The sequence below is a fragment of the Schistocerca gregaria genome, chromosome 8, assembly GCF_023897955.1.
Source record: "Schistocerca gregaria isolate iqSchGreg1 chromosome 8, iqSchGreg1.2, whole genome shotgun sequence".
NCBI classification, from domain to species: domain Eukaryota; kingdom Metazoa; phylum Arthropoda; class Insecta; order Orthoptera; family Acrididae; genus Schistocerca; species Schistocerca gregaria.
In genome coordinates, this window is record NC_064927.1 from 6,372,466 (window position 1) to 6,391,975 (window position 19,510).

General features: G+C 45.8%; 9 non-coding genes across 9 annotated transcripts; all 9 read right to left on the reverse strand.

Moving 5' to 3' along the window:
- Positions 1-6,916: 6,916 nt before the first annotated feature.
- On the reverse strand, positions 6,917-6,989 carry Trnak-cuu (transfer RNA lysine (anticodon CUU)). Its single transcript has one exon. It is a non-coding gene; the product is annotated as a tRNA-Lys (tRNA).
- Positions 6,990-8,428: 1,439 nt separating this feature from the next.
- Trnak-cuu (transfer RNA lysine (anticodon CUU)) lies at positions 8,429-8,501 on the reverse strand. Its single transcript has one exon. It is a non-coding gene; the product is annotated as a tRNA-Lys (tRNA).
- Positions 8,502-9,940: 1,439 nt separating this feature from the next.
- Positions 9,941-10,013, reverse strand: Trnak-cuu (transfer RNA lysine (anticodon CUU)). Its single transcript has one exon. It is a non-coding gene; the product is annotated as a tRNA-Lys (tRNA).
- A 1,430-nt stretch (positions 10,014-11,443) lies between these two features.
- On the reverse strand, positions 11,444-11,516 carry Trnak-cuu (transfer RNA lysine (anticodon CUU)). Its single transcript has one exon. It is a non-coding gene; the product is annotated as a tRNA-Lys (tRNA).
- A 1,433-nt stretch (positions 11,517-12,949) lies between these two features.
- Trnak-cuu (transfer RNA lysine (anticodon CUU)) lies at positions 12,950-13,022 on the reverse strand. Its single transcript has one exon. It is a non-coding gene; the product is annotated as a tRNA-Lys (tRNA).
- A 1,431-nt stretch (positions 13,023-14,453) lies between these two features.
- Trnak-cuu (transfer RNA lysine (anticodon CUU)) lies at positions 14,454-14,526 on the reverse strand. Its single transcript has one exon. It is a non-coding gene; the product is annotated as a tRNA-Lys (tRNA).
- Positions 14,527-15,963: 1,437 nt separating this feature from the next.
- Trnak-cuu (transfer RNA lysine (anticodon CUU)) lies at positions 15,964-16,036 on the reverse strand. Its single transcript has one exon. It is a non-coding gene; the product is annotated as a tRNA-Lys (tRNA).
- A 1,436-nt stretch (positions 16,037-17,472) lies between these two features.
- On the reverse strand, positions 17,473-17,545 carry Trnak-cuu (transfer RNA lysine (anticodon CUU)). Its single transcript has one exon. It is a non-coding gene; the product is annotated as a tRNA-Lys (tRNA).
- A 1,436-nt stretch (positions 17,546-18,981) lies between these two features.
- On the reverse strand, positions 18,982-19,054 carry Trnak-cuu (transfer RNA lysine (anticodon CUU)). Its single transcript has one exon. It is a non-coding gene; the product is annotated as a tRNA-Lys (tRNA).
- Between the last annotated feature and the right edge of the window lie 456 nt (positions 19,055-19,510).

Sequence of the window (19,510 nt, forward strand, 5' to 3'; positions counted from 1 at the left end):
ACACCGGTCTTGTAGTGTGTGTTTCAAGCTCAAGAGCATCGGCAAGCAGAAAATGGTCAACAGCAACATTCAGACGGTTTCGTACTGCTCAAATGCTACATTAAAACGGTATGTTTCTTTTTCAGAACTGATAAAACACGAGCGTGACAGCATTCGAACCTGTAATCTTCAGATCCGAAGTCCGACGCCTTATCTATTTTTTTTGTCTTTTTTTTTTTTTTAGTTATTCTTTTTTTCTTTTTTGGGCCTCCCTTCTCCCCACACAGCCCATCCATTCGCTCTCCTTTTATGCCTTCTTCGGCGAGCTTCTATGCTATATCGATTGATTTTTTTTTTCAAATTTACTGTGACAGTTAGGGAAATGAAATGATGTTTGGCTTCTCCGCCATGTGAGGCTTCTCCTCCGTAGAACTGAAAATTGAAAAATTAAGTCTTCTTGGGAATTAATAAATTGTCACTCTTGCTTCATACTGAAAAAAATTAAACAAAAATAGAAAGATTGTAACTGAGGAACACGTGCAAGAAGCTTCCACTGCATTGTGTGCAACGAAACCACCTTCCGATATTACCGAGATCCTGGAAAATCATCATAGATGAAAGTAGTTGCTGGAGATATGGGGTTCATCCAGCAGTAAGTGTGAAGCCGCAGTGCCGTTTCGGGGTTCTGTCCGAGGCCTTCACGGCTACCGTAGCGGCCCTGGGGCACACGAAGTCCCCACCGTACTTCACCCTCAACAGCGATCCCCTACTTTGGCCTGTGACTACATTTTTCGTAGACGAGGGCTATTAAGATGTTTATCCAATCCCTTGTCTCTGAAACAGAATGTGTAACATGTTACCAAAAGTTTTTTTGTGGTCCCTGCGCGTACATATCTGATAATATTTTGCTCGTTCGTATAATTCGTATTCTAAAACACGGTCATTGCCGTGTTCAGATATAACGTAATGTACATAATTGCCAAACAACCACAACACAGCATTGGTTTTCTGGACAGGGAAGAAAACACCATCGGGGAAGAGTAATTTTTCAACATTGATCTCAGTACTAACAGTTCTGGTTATAAAGGCTACCCGCCGTTGGAGTCCCCTCCATATTTCGGCGTATCCGCCACAGAGAAAGCGGTGGATCAATGTGTCAACTGCGTCACATCGGGTGCACACAATCGTGTCACTAAGACCAATGGAGTGCAACTTTTCGTTAGTGGAAACTACGTTATTAACAACTCGGTACCAGGTTGCCTGAATGTCGGAAGACAGTTCACGATTACTAATATTTTTCCAAATTCTTTTCCAGTCTTTGTCGGGATATCTGCACTCCATTTTGTTGACATGTTCTTTCGTTGTTAAGAGTTCCATTAATTTCCTGCAATTCCTTGATTGTGGATTCGTGACAATACTGTCCATGTAGCTAATCTCTAAAAAGAACTGGCGAATACATTTCAATTTATAATTAATTCCGCCTATATTTATGGGTGGACGTAAATTTTCTGGCTGTAGGAGTCGATACAGCCTGGCTGTAATACTATGTGGATGTTTTTCTATAATTTGTAGGGTCCTCTTTATATATAACGCCGTAGTCTTCCGCCATATATCTGTTAAACCTAGGCCACCTTCAGCGGAAGGTAACGTAACTGTACCGACTGCTACTCTAAAAATATTCCCTGTCCATATAAATCGGCAAATGATACTCATTATACGTTTGGCAATGGGTTTCGAAACTGGCAATATTTGACCTATATATATATAGCTTTTGATAAAATGGACCAATTAATTATTCTGATTCATTGTTTAATGTTCAGATGTCTGGTCTGATTGAGTATTGTGGCTCCTCTGATTGTATCCAGTACTTTCTTCCAATTGTAGGTCATGGTCTGAAGCGGACATCGGTAAAAGGTGACACCCAGAGCGGTGTGACGATCGACGGAGCGTGCCCATTCCAAACGGACATCTTGAAGACCTTTAAGATTTAGAAACGAACTCTTCACCTCGTTAACCCTAGCGCCTGTAGCTTCACAAAAAATCTGAATATTCGTAGTTAAATTCTCTAAATCTTCGTTACTACGAATAACCACTCCAACGTCATCAGCATATGCATTGGTGACGTTGTTAACGGCAGATATCGTGATGCCCTCAAGATCGACATCGAGTCTCCTTAGTAAAGGCTCCAGTGCAACAACATATAGGAGCATTGACAAAGGACTTCCCTGCGGGACGCCGTTGCGAATTTCAATGGGTGGAGTGAAATGCCCATTTACAGACACTTGTGTTTGGATGCCTTCAACAATGTTAATTAAAACTTGCACAAAATGTTGACTAAAACCCACATAGGTCAACGTTCTGAACAAAAATAAGTGGTTGACCCTGTCAAAAGCCTTTGAGAAGTCGATAAAGGCAAGGCCTCCTGGTGAGGATGACGTTGCAAAAATTGCAGAGACATCCCTATATTCACAAACAGTTTTAAAAATATTCCGCCCCGAGAGACAGGTTTGGTGGTCACCTATGATCTTCTCCATTAGAGGTCTCAGTCTTTCCTTCAGTACACGTGCAATTATTTTATAATCCGAGTTCATCAAACATATTGGTCTCAATTGATTGAGATCTTTAACTGTCGCGTTCCTTCCCTTTGGTATTAGCACAGTTACGCTTTCTTTGAACTCGCGTGGAACAGTAATACCTTGCAACACTTCATTTATCACTTCTGTGAATTGATTACCGATGAGAGGCCAATATTTACAATAAAACTCTACAGGCAAGCCATCAGGCCCTGGGGACTTACGGGTAGGCGAATATTTAAGTATATCAAACACCTCCTCACATGTGATCGCAGTGGTAAGGGACACATTGTCCTCGTCATTGAGAACGTTGTCGATACCTGTAGTTCGTAGCAAATCGTTCGCACTGTCTAGATTATACCGGGTATCAGTATATAACGTACGATAAAATCCATAAACTGCATTTAAAATGTCAGAGTGTTCCGTCAGCACCCGGTTATCGCCCACTCTAAGACAAGCAATAAACGCTCGTCTTCTATTTCTTTCATGTTCGAGTAAGTGGTACAGCGATGCGTTTTCGTCCTCCACCGTTGTCGGGACACGAGATTTAATTTTTAAACCCTCCAGCTGTTGTCGCTTGAGACTTATGAGGTGAGCCTTGATCTTCTTTATTTCAATGAAAACCTCATCAGTCATCTGCTGAGCTGATAGTTCCCTTAAGCATGTATAGTAAAATTCAACGGTATTGCGAGACCACATCGCTCGCTCCCTCCCGTAAGCTATTAGGGATGATCTCAATTTCTTTTTAGCACATGAGGTCCACCACGCAAGGCGAGAGCTGTATTTATGGCGCATACGTAGAGCAGCCTGCCATACCTCCGCTACTGTTCTTGATAGGGCACCCTCGAACAACATATGGGTATTCAGCTTCCATAAGGGGCGACCCCAATACGTTCCTTGCTTCTGAAACCGAATGCTGCATTTCACTGCGAGATGGTCCGAAAAGGTAGTGGGAATTACTTCGATACTACTGATTTTATTTTCCAGGTTTGCTGTGACGTATATTCTGTCTATTCTGCTTTGCGAGCGACTACTGATGTACGTAAATTTGACTAACGTGGGGTATTTGCTTTCCCACACGTCTGTCCACTTCATGTTTGTCACCAAAGCCGCCAGTTCCCTGGAGAAGTTAAAATTTGGTCGCTGATCCTTTTTGTGAAGTACACAATTAAAGTCACCACCGATTAAAGCTTCCGCCGGATTCCCCTTAAGTAAATAGACCATATCGTTCTTAAAAAAAATTAGCCCTATCATCTCTAGCGTTGTTACCAGAGGGGACATATACATTTAAAACAGTAGTAGTAAAAATTTTACAACTGATGCCCCTCCCATTTTCTAACAGACAGATATCCTTCACATCAATACCATCTTTGACAAGGATCGCAGTCCCACATGTGGCTTCCGGTGCAATATTTAAAATCTCTTGAAAATCTGGGACATAAAAGTTGTGGACATTAAATTCCTGTAGGAGGGCTATATCAGTATCCGACTGGTAAAGGAAATCTTTTAAAGAAGCGACTTTCGTGTCACTGCGAATCCGATTTATATTGATCGTGGTCACATTATATGTCAGTTCCGTTGGCATAGGTGCAGGTAAAAGAAATTGGCTAATGAAGTATACGCCATGCAGAGTCACGTCTGTACCATTCCATTCTGTCTGTCAGAAAGAAAAATAGACATTAAAAAAAAATTAAATGCCACTAGCATGTGTCAGGTCCATCTCCATTCCGTGGTCGGTGCGATCGTCTTGGGCATCGGCCCAATCAAGTCCTTTTCCTGAGACAGTTCGGTCTAAATCCATAGTAGTGCTGGTCTGCAAACCTGCGACGCCAAGCGGTGCGCGAGGTTGTTGTTGAAGGTCATCTGCATCGGCACGACTCATCTCCGCTTCAGTACACTCGTTAACTCGTGCTACTGGGCATTGTTCTCGTAGTCGTTCAGTATCCCTTAAATGTTTTAACTTTTCCCGCAATGTAGGAGCTAAACTCTCTGCTGCTTTGTGTGCCAATCTCCTCTTCTTGCCTTTCTTCGAAGATCTCTTCGGCGATCTAGCAGGAGATGAAGTTTGCGACCTGTCAGGAGAAGTACCGGAAGATACGTCTGACGTCGCCTGTTCCTTTTTTCGGACAAAAGTCCGCGTACCGCATTCCACAACGGCAGAAGGAGGCGCATCTTTTTCCATGGCTCCCACTGGTAGCAACCCAGTCTCCAATTCTACACTATCGCTCGTTGTGGTTTCCTTGACGCAAGTGTCTTCTGTGGGCGCCATCGTGAAACCAATGTCCAGATTGCTATCTTCGTTCATAGTTCCCGCAGAGTGGATGCCTGGAGCGTCCACTCCTCGGAAGCTAGTGGCAATATCCTCACGTTGGTGGGAATCCTGACGACGCAAGGAAACCTCCGTTGCGGGTATTTGGGGATCTTCGGCCGAGTCCGCGGAAGAACGAGCAACCACAGTGGGAGAGTTGGAAAAAGTTGGCGTCGGCATAGATTCGAGGGGCGCGGAGCTGATCGGCAGATCATCCGCAAATCTAGAGCTTGAAGCCGGAGTATCATCGACAAACGCCCGCGAGGCAGCAGGCTCCCCGCGCACAGGCGGCACCGACTCGCCTCGGCTGCGGAAGTCAGCAGCGGCAGCGTATGACAACTTCATACCAACAACAGGGCCGGAACTCGGCATCTCGTCACGCGGTAACTGCGGGACACGCCTCCGTGAACATTCTGCACGAATGTGTTCCGTGGAATTGCATAAAGCGCAAGTCCGCGGTTGCCCATCATAGATAATCAAAGCACGATACCCACAAATATTAAGATAAGAGGGGACATGCTTCTGTAATTCAATCTTAATTTGCCTTACGCCGTTCAAGACAGGAAACATATGAGCTTCAGACCACCTTTCTGCCACATTGGAAATAATTCTGCCATAAGGCCGAAGGGCAACATTAAGTTCTTCGGGCGGAATTTCAAAAGGGAGCTCAAACACTCTGATCGTACAAATCCCGTACCCAGCATGACTAACAGCAACGTCACTCACATTCCCACCAGAATGATTAAACTTCACGCTACCTCCGCAACGATCCACAATGGAACTACATAATTCTGGACTTTTCATCTTCAGATACACAGCATTTGTCACAAACGAGAGATAAACTCCGACAACATCATCACCGTTAATCAATACTTTTTCGATAAACCATGCTTTAATTTCAAATGCTTTAGGTCGAACGAAATTTCGATCGAAAGTAAACTTGATTGTGTCTTTCCTCAAATAATTCGACCTATTCATTCTAGAACTTCATGAATACAAGTGCAACACGAATAGCGGCTTAGCAGCACCACTAACCTCAAACGCAGCGACTCAGCCTGTGTTTACTACAGCCAGACGTCCAGCTCCGCCACACGTCCGTCCCGCTCGGCGGCTGACTCGCAACTGACTATTAGGCCACACAGTCACTGACGACCAAGTGCAACTTGTATATGACTCATCTCGAAACGCTCACACCCCTGATAATTTGTGTTTTCGTTCTACACAGCCGCTGCCCTTGCTCTTTCCCACCCATTCGCTACATTCAACCTCTTACGTGACTGACCAAATATAGACTGGGAAAAAAGACCACACACTTCGTGCATACGGAATCGAAGGCACGGCGTGCCTCGCCGCATTTGCCACGATGGCCATTTGCTACTTCTGCAGAAGCAGCGGCGGCTGCGGCGACGACGACGACGACGACCGCAAGAGGCTCTGACATATGTGAGAAATACATCTATAAAATGTAATTCAGACTGCCTCGTCCCACCTTATGCTGAACCGCTTTGGCAAAGGCTTTATCTGCGCCATTCGCCTTAATCACATCTGAGAGTAATTCTTAATAAAAGGCATGTCGCTAATTGTTCGTCATCACAGATACTGTTTGCTATACGGCCACGACGCGCAACTGATTTCCAAAATTCGACTTCTTCCTTTGAGGATGGAACTCACGACCTTTTGTTTACTAGTCCAGTGCTCTACCACTGAGCTAAAGAGGCGCGGCCTAGCGGTACCTTTGCGTACTTCGTCCTTACGGTCGTCTGGATCATCAGACTTCAGCTGACAACACTTCATATTACCGACTAATATTTGCATCTATGGCGACCCATTACTGCTTGGCTACACATCTGACACGTAACCGATGTCCTCTCCTAACAACAACACTTGCATTTCAGAACATGTCTTTCACACATGTCTACAAAATCACCTTCACCTTCAAATACAGTTTCCTTGCGACTGACAGAGACGTAGGCAAAGTTTAAAGTTGCTATTTCCATTACATCACGTTAATCAGAAAAACGGTAATTTACATCTGCAGCGGAACAAAATTCCGTTTCGCCCAGCGTGGGGCTCGAACCCACGACCCTGAGATTAAGAGTCTCATGCTCTACCGACTGAGCTAGCCGGGCTGCTTCGTTGAATACTTGCCGGGCAGCACGTCACACAGTACTCGTTTGGGTTGGGTGGTCCCATACAGAATCTCTCCATGTTGCCTAATGTTTTCCTAACGTCACACTAGTCACGTACTTCACTTTTACTTCATAATCATTTCTGAGAGGTAAGGAATTGCATGACAACCTGCAGAGCTAGTGGCGTCAAAATTAACACTCATACTTGATGTGACTCAAAAGGCGAACGAGTTACTTTCCGACGTTGTTTTAGATGTGCAAGTGCCAGTGGAAACTCGCGGTGACGGCACTCTGCCGACCATTTCGCTAGTTAACACCGGTCTTGTAGTGTGTGTTTCAAGCTCAAGAGCATCTCCAAGCAGAAAATGGTCAACAGCAACATTCAGACGGTTTCGTACTGCTCAAATGCTACATTAAAACGGTATGTTTCTTTTTCAGAACTGATAAAACACGAGCGTGACAGCATTCGAACCTGTAATCTTCAGATCCGAAGTCCGACGCCTTATCTATTAGGCCACACAGTCACTGACGACCACGTGCAACTTGTATATGACTCATCTCGAAACGCTCACACCCCTGATAATTTGTGTATTCGTTCTACACAGCCGCTGCCCTTGCTCTTTCCCACCCATTCGTTACATTCAACCTCTTACGTGACCGACCAAATATAGACTGGAAAACAAGACCACACACTTCGTGCATACGGAATCGAAGGCAGGGCGTGCCTCGCCGCATTTGCCACGATGGCCATTTGCTACTTCTGCAGAAGCGGCGACGGCGGCGACGACGACGACGACGACGACGACCGCGAGAGGCTCTGACATATGTGAGAAATACATCTATAAAATGTAATTCAGACTGCCTCGTCCCACCTTATGCTGAACCGCTTTGGCAATTGCTTTATCTGCGCCATTCGCCTTAATCACATCTGAGAGTAATTCTTAATAAAAGGCATGTCGCTAATTGTTCGTCATCACAGATAGTGTTTGCTATACGGCCACGACGCGCAACTGATTTCCATAATTCGACTCCTTCCTTTGAGGATGGAACTCACGACCCTTGGTTTACTAGTCCAGTGCTCTACCACTGAGCTAAAGAGGCGCGGCCTAGCGGTACCTTTGCGTACTTCGTCCTTACGGTCGTCTGGATCATCAGACTTCAGCTGACAACACTTCATATTACCGACTAATATTTGCAGCTATGGCGACCCATTACTGCTTGGCTACACATCTGACACGTAACCGATGTCCTCTCCAAACAACAACACTTGCATTTCAGAACATGTCTTTCACACATGTCTACAAAATCACCTTCACCTTCAAATACAGTTTCCTTGCGACTGACAGAGACGTAGGCAAAGTTTAAAGTTGCTATTTCCATTACATCACGTTAATCAGAAAAACGGTAATTTACATCTGCAGCGGAACAAAATTCCGTTTCGCCCAGCGTGGGGCTCGAACCCACGACCCTGAGATTAAGAGTCTCATGCTCTACCGACTGAGCTAGCCGGGCTGCTTTGGTGAGTATTTGCCGGGCAGCACGTCACACAGTACTCGTTTGGGTTGGGTGGTCCCATACAGAATCTCTCCATGTTGCCTAATGTTTTCCTAACGTCACACTAGTCACGTACTTCACTTTTACTTCATAATCATTTCTGAGAGGTAAGGAATTGCATGACAACCTGCAGAGCTAGTGGCGTCAAAATTAACACTCATACTTGATGTGACTCAAAAGGCGAACGAGTTACTTTCCGACGTTGTTTTAGATGTGCAAGTGCCAGTGGAAACTCGCGGTGACGGCACTCTGCCGACCATTTCGCTAGTTAACACCGGTCTTGTAGTGTGTGTTTCAAGCTCAAGAGCATCTCCAAGCAGAAAATGGTCAACAGCAACATTCAGACGGTTTCGTACTGCTCAAATGCTACATTAAAACGGTATGTTTCTTTTTCAGAACTGATAAAACACGAGCGTGACAGCATTCGAACCTGTAATCTTCAGATCCGAAGTCCGACGCCTTATCTATTAGACCACACAGTCACTGACGACCACGTGCAACTTGTATATGACTCATCTCGAAACGCTCACACCCCTGATAATTTGTGTATTCGTTCTACACAGCCGCTGCCCTTGCTCTTTCCCACCCATTCGTTACATTCAACCTCTTACGTGACCGACCAAATATAGACTGGAAAACAAGACCACACACTTCGTGCATACGGAATCGAAGGCAGGGCGTGCCTCGCCGCATTTGCCACGATGGCCATTTGCTACTTCTGCAGAAGCGGCGACGGCGGCGACGACGACGACGACGACGACGACCGCGAGAGGCTCTGACATATGTGAGAAATACATCTATAAAATGTAATTCAGACTGCCTCGTCCCACCTGATGCTGAACCGCTTTGGCAAATGCTTTATCTGCGCCATTCGCCTTAATCACATCTGAGAGTAATTCTTAATAAAAGGCATGTCGCTAATTGTTCGTCATCACAGATAGTGTTTGCTATACGGCCACGACGCGCAACTGATTTCCATAATTCGACTCCTTCCTTTGAGGATGGAACTCACGACCCTTGGTTTACTAGTCCAGTGCTCTACCACTGAGCTAAAGAGGCGCGGCCTAGCGGTACCTTTGCGTTCTTCGTCCTTACGGTCGTCTGGATCATCAGACTTCAGCTGACAACACTTCATATTACCGACTAATATTTGCAGCTATGGCGACCCATTACTGCTTGGCTACACATCTGACACGTAACCGATGTCCTCTCCAAACAACAACACTTGCATTTCAGAACATGTCTTTCACACATGTCTACAAAATCACCTTCACCTTCAAATACAGTTTCCTTGCGACTGACAGAGACGTAGGCAAAGTTTAAAGTTGCTATTTCCATTACATCACGTTAATCAGAAAAACGGTAATTTACATCTGCAGCGGAACAAAATTCCGTTTCGCCCAGCGTGGGGCTCGAACCCACGACCCTGAGATTAAGAGTCTCATGCTCTACAGACTGAGCTAGCCGGGCTGCTTCGGTGAATACTTGCCGGGCAGCACGTCACACAGTACTCGTTTGGGTTGGGTGGTCCCATACAGAATCTCTCCATGTTGCCTAATGTTTTCCTAACGTCACACTCGTCACGTACTTCACTTTTATTTCATAATCATTTCTGAGAGGTAAGGAATTGCATAACAACCTGCAGAGCTAGTGGCGTCAAAATTAATACTCATACTTGATGTGACTCAAAAGGCGAACGAGTTACTTTCCGACGTTGTTTTAGATGTGCAAGTGCCAGTGGAAACTCGCGGTGACGGCACTCTGCCGACCATTTCGCTAGTTAACACCGGTCTTGTAGTGTGTGTTTCAAGCTCAAGAGCATCTCCAAGCAGAAAATGGTCAACAGCAACATTCAGACGGTTTCGTACTGCTCAAATGCTACATTAAAACGGTATGTTTCTTTTTCAGAACTGATAAAACACGAGCGTGACAGCATTCGAACCTGTAATCTTCAGATCCGAAGTCCAACGCCTTATCTATTAGGCCACACAGTCACTGACGACCAAGTGCAACTTGTATATGACTCATCTCGAAACGCTCACACCCCTGATAATTTGTGTTTTCGTTCTACACAGCCGCTGCCCTTGCTCTTTCCCACCCATTCGTTACATTCAACCTCTTACGTGACCGACCAAATATAGACTGGGAAACAAGACCACACATTTTGTGCATACGGAATCGAAGGCAGGGCGTGCCTCGCCGCATTTGCCACGATGGCCATTTGCTACTTCTGCAGAAGCGGCGGCGTCGACAACGACGACGACGACGACCGCGAGAGGCTCTGACATATGTGAGAAATACATCTATAAAATGTAATTCAGACTGCCTCGTCACACCTTATGCTGAACCGCTTTGGCAAAGGCTTTATCTGCGCCATTCGCCTTAATCACATCTGAGAGTAATTCTTATTAAAAGGCATGTCGCTAATTGTTCGTCATCACAGATACTGTTTGCTATACGGCCACGACGCGCAACTGATTTCCAAAATTCGACTTCTTCCTTTGAGGATGGAACTCATGACCCTTGGTTTACTAGTCCAGTGCTCTACCACTGAGCTAAAGAGGCGCGGCCTAGCGGTACCTTTGCGTACTTCGTCCTTACGGTCGTCTGGATCATCAGACTTCAGCTGACAACACTTCATATTACCGACTAATATTTGCAGCTATGGCGACCCATTACTGCTTGGCTACACATCTGACACGTAACCGATGTCCTCTCCAAACAACACTTCCATTTCAGAACATGTCTTTCACACATGTCTACAAAATCACCTTCACCTTCAAATACAGTTTCCTTGCGACTGACAGAGACGTAGGCAAAGTTTAAAGTTGCTATTTCCATTACATCACGTTAATCAGAAAAACGGTAATTTACATCTGCAGCGGAACAAAATTCCGTTTCGCCCAGTGTGGGGCTCGAACCCACGACCCTGAGATTAAGAGTCTCATGCTCTAACGACTGAGCTAGCCGGGCAGCTTCGGTGAATACTTGCCGGGCAGCACGTCACACAGTACTCGTTTGGGTTGGGTGGTCCCATACAGAATCTCTCCATGTTGCCTAATGTTTTCCTAACGTCACACTCGTCACGTACTTCACTTTTACTTCATAATCATTTCTGAGAGGTAAGGAATTGCATGACAACCTGCAGAGCTAGTGGCGTCAAAATTAACACTCATACTTGATGTGACTCAAAAGGCGAACGAGTTACTTTCCGACGTTGTTTTAGATGTACAAGTGCCAGTGGAAACTCGCGGTGACGGCACTCTGCCGACCATTTCGCTAGTTAACACCGGTCTTGTAGTGTGTGTTTCAAGCTCAAGAGCATCTCCAAGCAGAAAATGGTCAACAGCAACATTCAGACGGTTTCGTACTGCTCAAATGCTACATTAAAACGGTATGTTTCTTTTTCAGAACTGATAAAACACGAGCGTGACAGCATTCGAACCTGTAATCTTCAGATCCGAAGTCCGACGCCTTATCTATTAGGCCACACAGTCACTGACGACCAACTGCAACTTGTATATGACTCATCTCGAAACGCTCACACCCCTGATAATTTGTGTTTTCGTTCTACACAGCCGCTGCCCTTGCTCTTTCCCACCCATTCGTTACATTCAACCTCTTACGTGACCGACCAAATATAGACTGGAAAACAAGACCACACACTTTGTGCATACGGAATCGAAGGCAGGGCGTGCCTCGCTGCATTTGCCACGATGGCCATTTGCTACTTCTGCAGAAGCGGCGGCGTCGACAACGACGACGACGACGACCGCGAGAGGCTCTGACATATGTGAGAAATACATCTATAAAATGTAATTCAGACTGCCTCGTCCCACCTTATGCTGAACCGCTTTGGCAAATGCTTTATCTGCACCATTCGCCTTAATCACATCTGAGAGTAATTCTTAATAAAAGGCATGTCGCTAATTGTTCGTCATCACAGATACTGTTTGCTATACGGCCGCGACGCGCAACTGATTTCCAAAATTCGACTTCTTCCTTTGAGGATGGAACTCACGACCCTTGGTTTACTAGTCCAGTGCTCTACCACTGAGCTAAAGAGGCGCGGCCTAGCGGTACCTTTGCGTACTTCGTCCTTACGGTCGTCTGGATCATCAGACTTCAGCTGACAACACTTCATATTACCGACTAATATTTGCAGCTATGGCGACCCATTACTGCTTGGCTACACATCTGACACGTAACCGATGTCCTCTCCAAACAACAACACTTGCATTTCAGAACATGTCTTTCACACATGTCTGCAAAATCACCTTCACCTTCAAATACTGTTTCCTTGCGACTGACAGAGACGTAGGCAAAGTTTAAAGTTGCTATTTCCATTACATCACGTTAATCAGAAAAACGGTAATTTACATCTGCAGCGGAACAAAATTCCGTTTCGCCCAGCGTGGGGCTCGAACCAACGACCCTGAGATTAAGAGTCTCATGCTGTACCGACTGAGCTAGCCGGGCTGGTTTTGTGAATACTTGCCGGGCAGCACGTCACACAGTACTCTTTTGGTTGGGTGGTCCCATACAGAATCTCTCCATGTTGCCTAATGTTTTCCTTACGTCACACTCGTCACGTACTTCACTTTTATTTCATAATCATTTCTGAGAGGTAAGGAATTGCATGACAACCTGCAGAGCTAGTGGCGTCAAAATTAACACTCATACTTGATGTGACTCAAAAGGCGAACGAGTTACTTTCCGACGTTGTTTAGATGTGCAAGTGCCAGTGGAAACTCGCGGTGACGGCACTCTGCCGACCATTTCGCTAGTTAACACCGGTCTTGTAGTGTGTGTTTCAAGCTCAAGGGCATCTCCAAGCAGAAAATGGTCAACAGCAACATTCAGACGGTTTCGTACTGCTCAAATGCTACATTAAAACGGTATGTTTCTTTTTCAGAACTGATAAAACACGAGCGTGACAGCATTCGAACCTGTAATCTTCAGATCCGAAGTCCGACGTCTTATCTATTAGGCCACACAGTCACTGACGACCAAGTGCAACTTGTATATGACTCATCTCGAAACGCTCACACCCCTGATAATTTGTGTTTTCGTTCTACACAGCCGCTGCCCTTGCTCTTTCCCACCCATTCGTTACATTCAACCTCTTACGTGACCGACCAAATATAGACTGGGAAACAAGACCACACATTTTGTGCATACGGAATCGAAGGCAGGGCGTGCCTCGCCGCATTTGCCACGATGGCCATTTGCTACTTCTGCAGAAGCGGCGGCGTCGACAACGACGACGACGACGACCGCGAGAGGCTCTGACATATGTGAGAAATACATATATAAAATGTAATTCAGACTGCCTCGTCCCACCTTATGCTGAACCGCTTTGGCAAAGGCTTTATCTGCGCCATTCGCCTTAATCACATCTGAGAGTAATTCTTAATAAAAGGCATGTCGCTAATTGTTCGTCATCACAGATACTGTTTGCTATACGGCCACGACGCGCAACTGATTTCCAAAATTCGACTTCTTCCTTTGAGGATGGAACTCACGACCCTTGGTTTACTAGTCCAGTGCTCTACCACTGAGCTAAAGAGGCGCGGCCTAGCGGTACCTTTGCGTTCTTCGTCCTTACGGTCGTCTGGATCATCAGACTTCAGCTGACAACACTTCATATTACCGACTAATATTTGCAGCTATGGCGACCCATTACTGCTTGGCTACACATCTGACACGTAACCGATGTCCTCTCCAAACAACAACACTTGCATTTCAGAACATGTCTTTCACACATGTCTACAAAATCACCTTCACCTTCAAATACAGTTTCCTTGCGACTGACAGAGACGTAGGCAAAGTTTAAAGTTGCTATTTCCATTACATCACGTTAATCAGAAAAACGGTAATTTACATCTGCAGCGGAACAAAATTCCGTTTCACCCAGCGTGGGGCTCGAACCCACGACCCTGAGATTAAGAGTCTCATGCTCTACCGACTGAGCTAGCCGGGCTGCTTTGGTGAATACTTGCCGGGCAGCACGTCACACAGTACTCGTTTGGGTTGGGTGGTCCCATACAGAATCTCTCCAAGTTGCCTAATGTTTTCCTAACGTCACACTCGTCACGTACTTCACTTTTATTTCATAATCATTTCTGAGAGGTAAGGAATTGCATGACAACCTGCAGAGCTAGTGGCGTCAAAATTAACACTCATACTTGATGTGACTCAAAAGGCGAACGAGTTACTTTCCGACGTTGTTTTAGATGTGCAAGTGCCAGTGGAAACTCGCGGTGACGGCACTCTGCCGACCATTTCGCTAGTTAACACCGGTCTTGTAGTGTGTGTTTCAAGCTCAAGAGCATCTCCAAGCAGAAAATGGTCAACAGCAACATTCAGACGGTTTCGTACTGCTCAAATGCTACATTAAAACGGTATGTTTCTTTTTCAGAACTGATAAAACACGAGCGTGACAGCATTCGAACCTGTAATCTTCAGATCCGAAGTCCGACGCCTTATCTATTAGGCCACACAGTCACTGACGACCAAGTGCAAACTTGTATATGACTCATCTCGAAACGCTCACACCCCTGATAATTTGTGTTTTCGTTCTACACAGCCGCTGCCGTTGCTCTTTCCCACCCATTCGTTACATTCAACCTCTTACGTGACCGACCAAATATAGACTGGAAAACAAGACCACACACTTCGTGCATACGGAATCGAAGGCAGGGCGTGCCTCGCCGCATTTGCCACGATGGCCAATTGCTACTTCTGCAGAAGCGGCGGCGGCGGCGGCGACGACGACGACGACGACCGCGAGAGGGTCTGACATATGTGAGAAATACATCTATAAAATGTAATTCAGACTGATTCGTCCCACCTTATGCTGAACCGCTTTGGCAAATGCTTTATCTGCGCCATTCGCCTTAATCACATCTGAGAGTAATTCTTAATAAAAGGCATGTCGCTAATTGTTCGTCATCACAGATAGTGTTTGCTATACGGCCACGACGCGCAACTGATTTCCAAAATTCGACTTCTTCCTTTGAGGATGGAACTCACGACCCTTGGTTTACTAGTCCAGTGCTCTACCACTGAGCTAAAGAGGCGCGGCCTAGCGGTACCTTTGCGTACTTCGTCCTTACGGTCGTCTGGATCATCAGACTTCAGCTGACAACACTTCATATTACCGACTAATATTTGCAGCTATGGCGACCCATTACTGCTTGGCTACACATCTGACACGTAACCGATGTCCTCTCCAAACAACAACACTTGCATTTCAGAACATGTCTTTCACACATGTCTACAAAATCACCTTCACCTTCAAATACAGTTTCCTTGCGACTGACAGAGACGTAGGCAAAGTTTAAAGTTGCTATTTCCATTACATCACGTTAATCAGAAAAACGGTAATTTACATCTGCAGCGGAACAAAATTCCGTTTCACCCAGCGTGGGGCTCGAACCCACGACCCTGAGATTAAGAGTCTCATGCTCTACCGACTGAGCTAGCCGGGCTGCTTTGGTGAATACTTGCCGGGCAGCACGTCACACAGTACTCGTTTGGGTTGGGTGGTCCCATACAGAATCTCTCCAAGTTGCCTAATGTTTTCCTAACGTCACACTCGTCACGTACTTCACTTTTATTTCATAATCATTTCTGAGAGGTAAGGAATTGCATGACAACCTGCAGAGCTAGTGGCGTCAAAATTAACACTCATACTTGATGTGACTCAAAAGGCGAACGAGTTACTTTCCGACGTTGTTTTAGATGTGCAAGTGCCAGTGGAAACTCGCGGTGACGGCACTCTGCCGACCATTTCGCTAGTTAACACCGGTCTTGTAGTGTGTGTTTCAAGCTCAAGAGCATCTCCAAGCAGAAAATGGTCAACAGCAACATTCAGACGGTTTCGTACTGCTCAAATGCTACATTAAAACGGTATGTTTCTTTTTCAGAACTGATAAAACACGAGCGTGACAGCATTCGAACCTGTAATCTTCAGATCCGAAGTCCGACGCCTTATCTATTAGGCCACACAGTCACTGACGACCAAGTGCAACTTGTATATGACTCATCTCGAAACGCTCACACCCCTGATAATTTGTGTTTTCGTTCTACACAGCCGCTGCCGTTGCTCTTTCCCACCCATTCGTTACATTCAACCTCTTACGTGACCGACCAAATATAGACTGGAAAACAAGACCACACACTTCGTGCATACGGAATCGAAGGCAGGGCGTGCCTCGCCGCATTTGCCACGATGGCCATTTGCTACTTCTGCAGAAGCGGCGGCGGCGGCGGCGACGACGACGACGACGACCGCGAGAGGGTCTGACATATGTGAGAAATACATCTATAAAATGTAATTCAGACTGATTCGTCCCACCTTATGCTGAACCGCTTTGGCAAATGCTTTATCTGCGCCATTCGCCTTAATCACATCTGAGAGTAATTCTTAATAAAAGGCATGTCGCTAATTGTTCGTCATCACAGATAGTGTTTGCTATACGGCCACGACGCGCAACTGATTTCCAAAATTCGACTTCTTCCTTTGAGGATGGAACTCACGACCCTTGGTTTACTAGTCCAGTGCTCTACCACTGAGCTAAAGAGGCGCGGCCTAGCGGTACCTTTGCGTACTTCGTCCTTACGGTCGTCTGGATCATCAGACTTCAGCTGACAACACTTCATATTACCGACTAATATTTGCAGCTATGGCGACCCATTACTGCTTGGCTACACATCTGACACGTAACCGATGTCCTCTCCAAACAACAACACTTGCATTTCAGAACATGTCTTTCACACATGTCTACAAAATCACCTTCACCTTCAAATACAGTTTCCTTGCGACTGACAGAGACGTAGGCAAAGTTTAAAGTTGCTATTTCCATTACATCACGTTAATCAGAAAAACGGTAATTTACATCTGCAGCGGAACAAAATTCCGTTTCACCCAGCGTGGGGCTCGAACCCACGACCCTGAGATTAAGAGTCTCATGCTCTACCGACTGAGCTAGCCGGGCTGCTTTGGTGAATACTTGCCGGGCAGCACGTCACACAGTACTCGTTTGGGTTGGGTGGTCCCATACAGAATCTCTCCAAGTTGCCTAATGTTTTCCTAACGTCACACTCGTCACGTACTTCACTTTTATTTCATAATCATTTCTGAGAGGTAAGGAATTGCATGACAACCTGCAGAGCTAGTGGCGTCAAAATTAACACTCATACTTGATGTGACTCAAAAGGCGAACGAGTTACTTTCCGACGTTGTTTTAGATGTGCAAGTGCCAGTGGAAACTCGCGGTGACGGCACTCTGCCGACCATTTCGCTAGTTAACACCGGTCTTGTAGTGTGTGTTTCAAGCTCAAGAGCATCTCCAAGCAGAAAATGGTCAACAGCAACATTCAGACGGTTTCGTACTGCTCAAATGCTACATTAAAACGGTATGTTTCTTTTTCAGAACTGATAAAACACGAGCGTGACAGCATTCGAACCTGTAATCTTCAGATCCGAAGTCCGACGCCTTATCTATTAGGCCACACAGTCACTGACGACCAAGTGCAACTTGTATATGACTCATCTCGAAACGCTCACACCCCTGATAATTTGTGTTTTCGTTCTACACAGCCGCTGCCGTTGCTCTTTCCCACCCATTCGTTACATTCAACCTCTTACGTGACCGACCAAATATAGACTGGAAAACAAGACCACACACTTCGTGCATACGGAATCGAAGGCAGGGCGTGCCTCGCCGCATTTGCCACGATGGCCATTTGCTACTTCTGCAGAAGCGGCGGCGGCGGCGGCGACGACGACGACGACGACCGCGAGAGGGTCTGACATATGTGAGAAATACATCTATAAAATGTAATTCAGACTGATTCGTCCCACCTTATGCTGAACCGCTTTGGCAAATGCTTTATCTGCGCCATTCGCCTTAATCACATCTGAGAGTAATTCTTAATAAAAGGCATGTCGCTAATTGTTCGTCATCACAGATAGTGTTTGCTATACGGCCACGACGCGCAACTGATTTCCAAAATTCGACTTCTTCCTTTGAGGATGGAACTCACGACCCTTGGTCTACTATTCCAGTGCTCTACCACTGAGCTAAAGAGGCGCGGCCTAGCGGTACCTTTGCGTACTTCGTCCTTACGGTCGTCTGGATCATCAGACTTCAGCTGACAACACTTCATATTACCGACTAATATTTGCAGCTATGGCGACCCATTACTGCTTGGCTACACATCTGACACGTAACCGATGTCCTCTCCAAACAACAACACTTGCATTTCAGAACATGTCTTTCACACATGTCTACAAAATCACCTTCACCTTCAAATACAGTTTCCTTGCGACTGACAGAGACGTAGGCAAAGTTTAAAGTTGCTATTTCCATTACATCACGTTAATCAGAAAAACGGTAATTTACATCTGCAGCGGAACAAAATTCCGTTTCACCCAGCGTGGGGCTCGATCCCACGACCCTGGGATTAAGAGTCTCATGCTCTACCGACTGAGCTAGCCGGGCTGCTTTTGTGAATACTTGCCGGGCAGCACGTCAAACAGTACTCGTTTGGGTTGGGTGGTCCCATACAGAATCTCTCCATGTTGGCTAATGTTTTCCTAACGTCACACTCGTCACGTACTTCACTTTTATTTCATAATCATTTCTGAGAGGTAAGGAATTGCATGACAACCTGCAGAGCTAGTGGCGTCAAAATTAACACTCATACTTGATGTGACTCAAAAGGCGAACGAGTTACTTTCCGACGTTGTTTTAGATGTGCAAGTGCCAGTGGAAACTCGCGGTGACGGCACTCTGCCGACCATTTCGCTAGTTAACACCGGTCTTGTAGTGTGTGTTTCAAGCTCAAGAGCATCTCCAAGCAGAAAATGGTCAACAGCAACATTCAGACGGTTTCGTACTGCTCAAATGCTACATTAAAACGGTATGTTTCATTTTCAGAACTGATAAAACACGAGC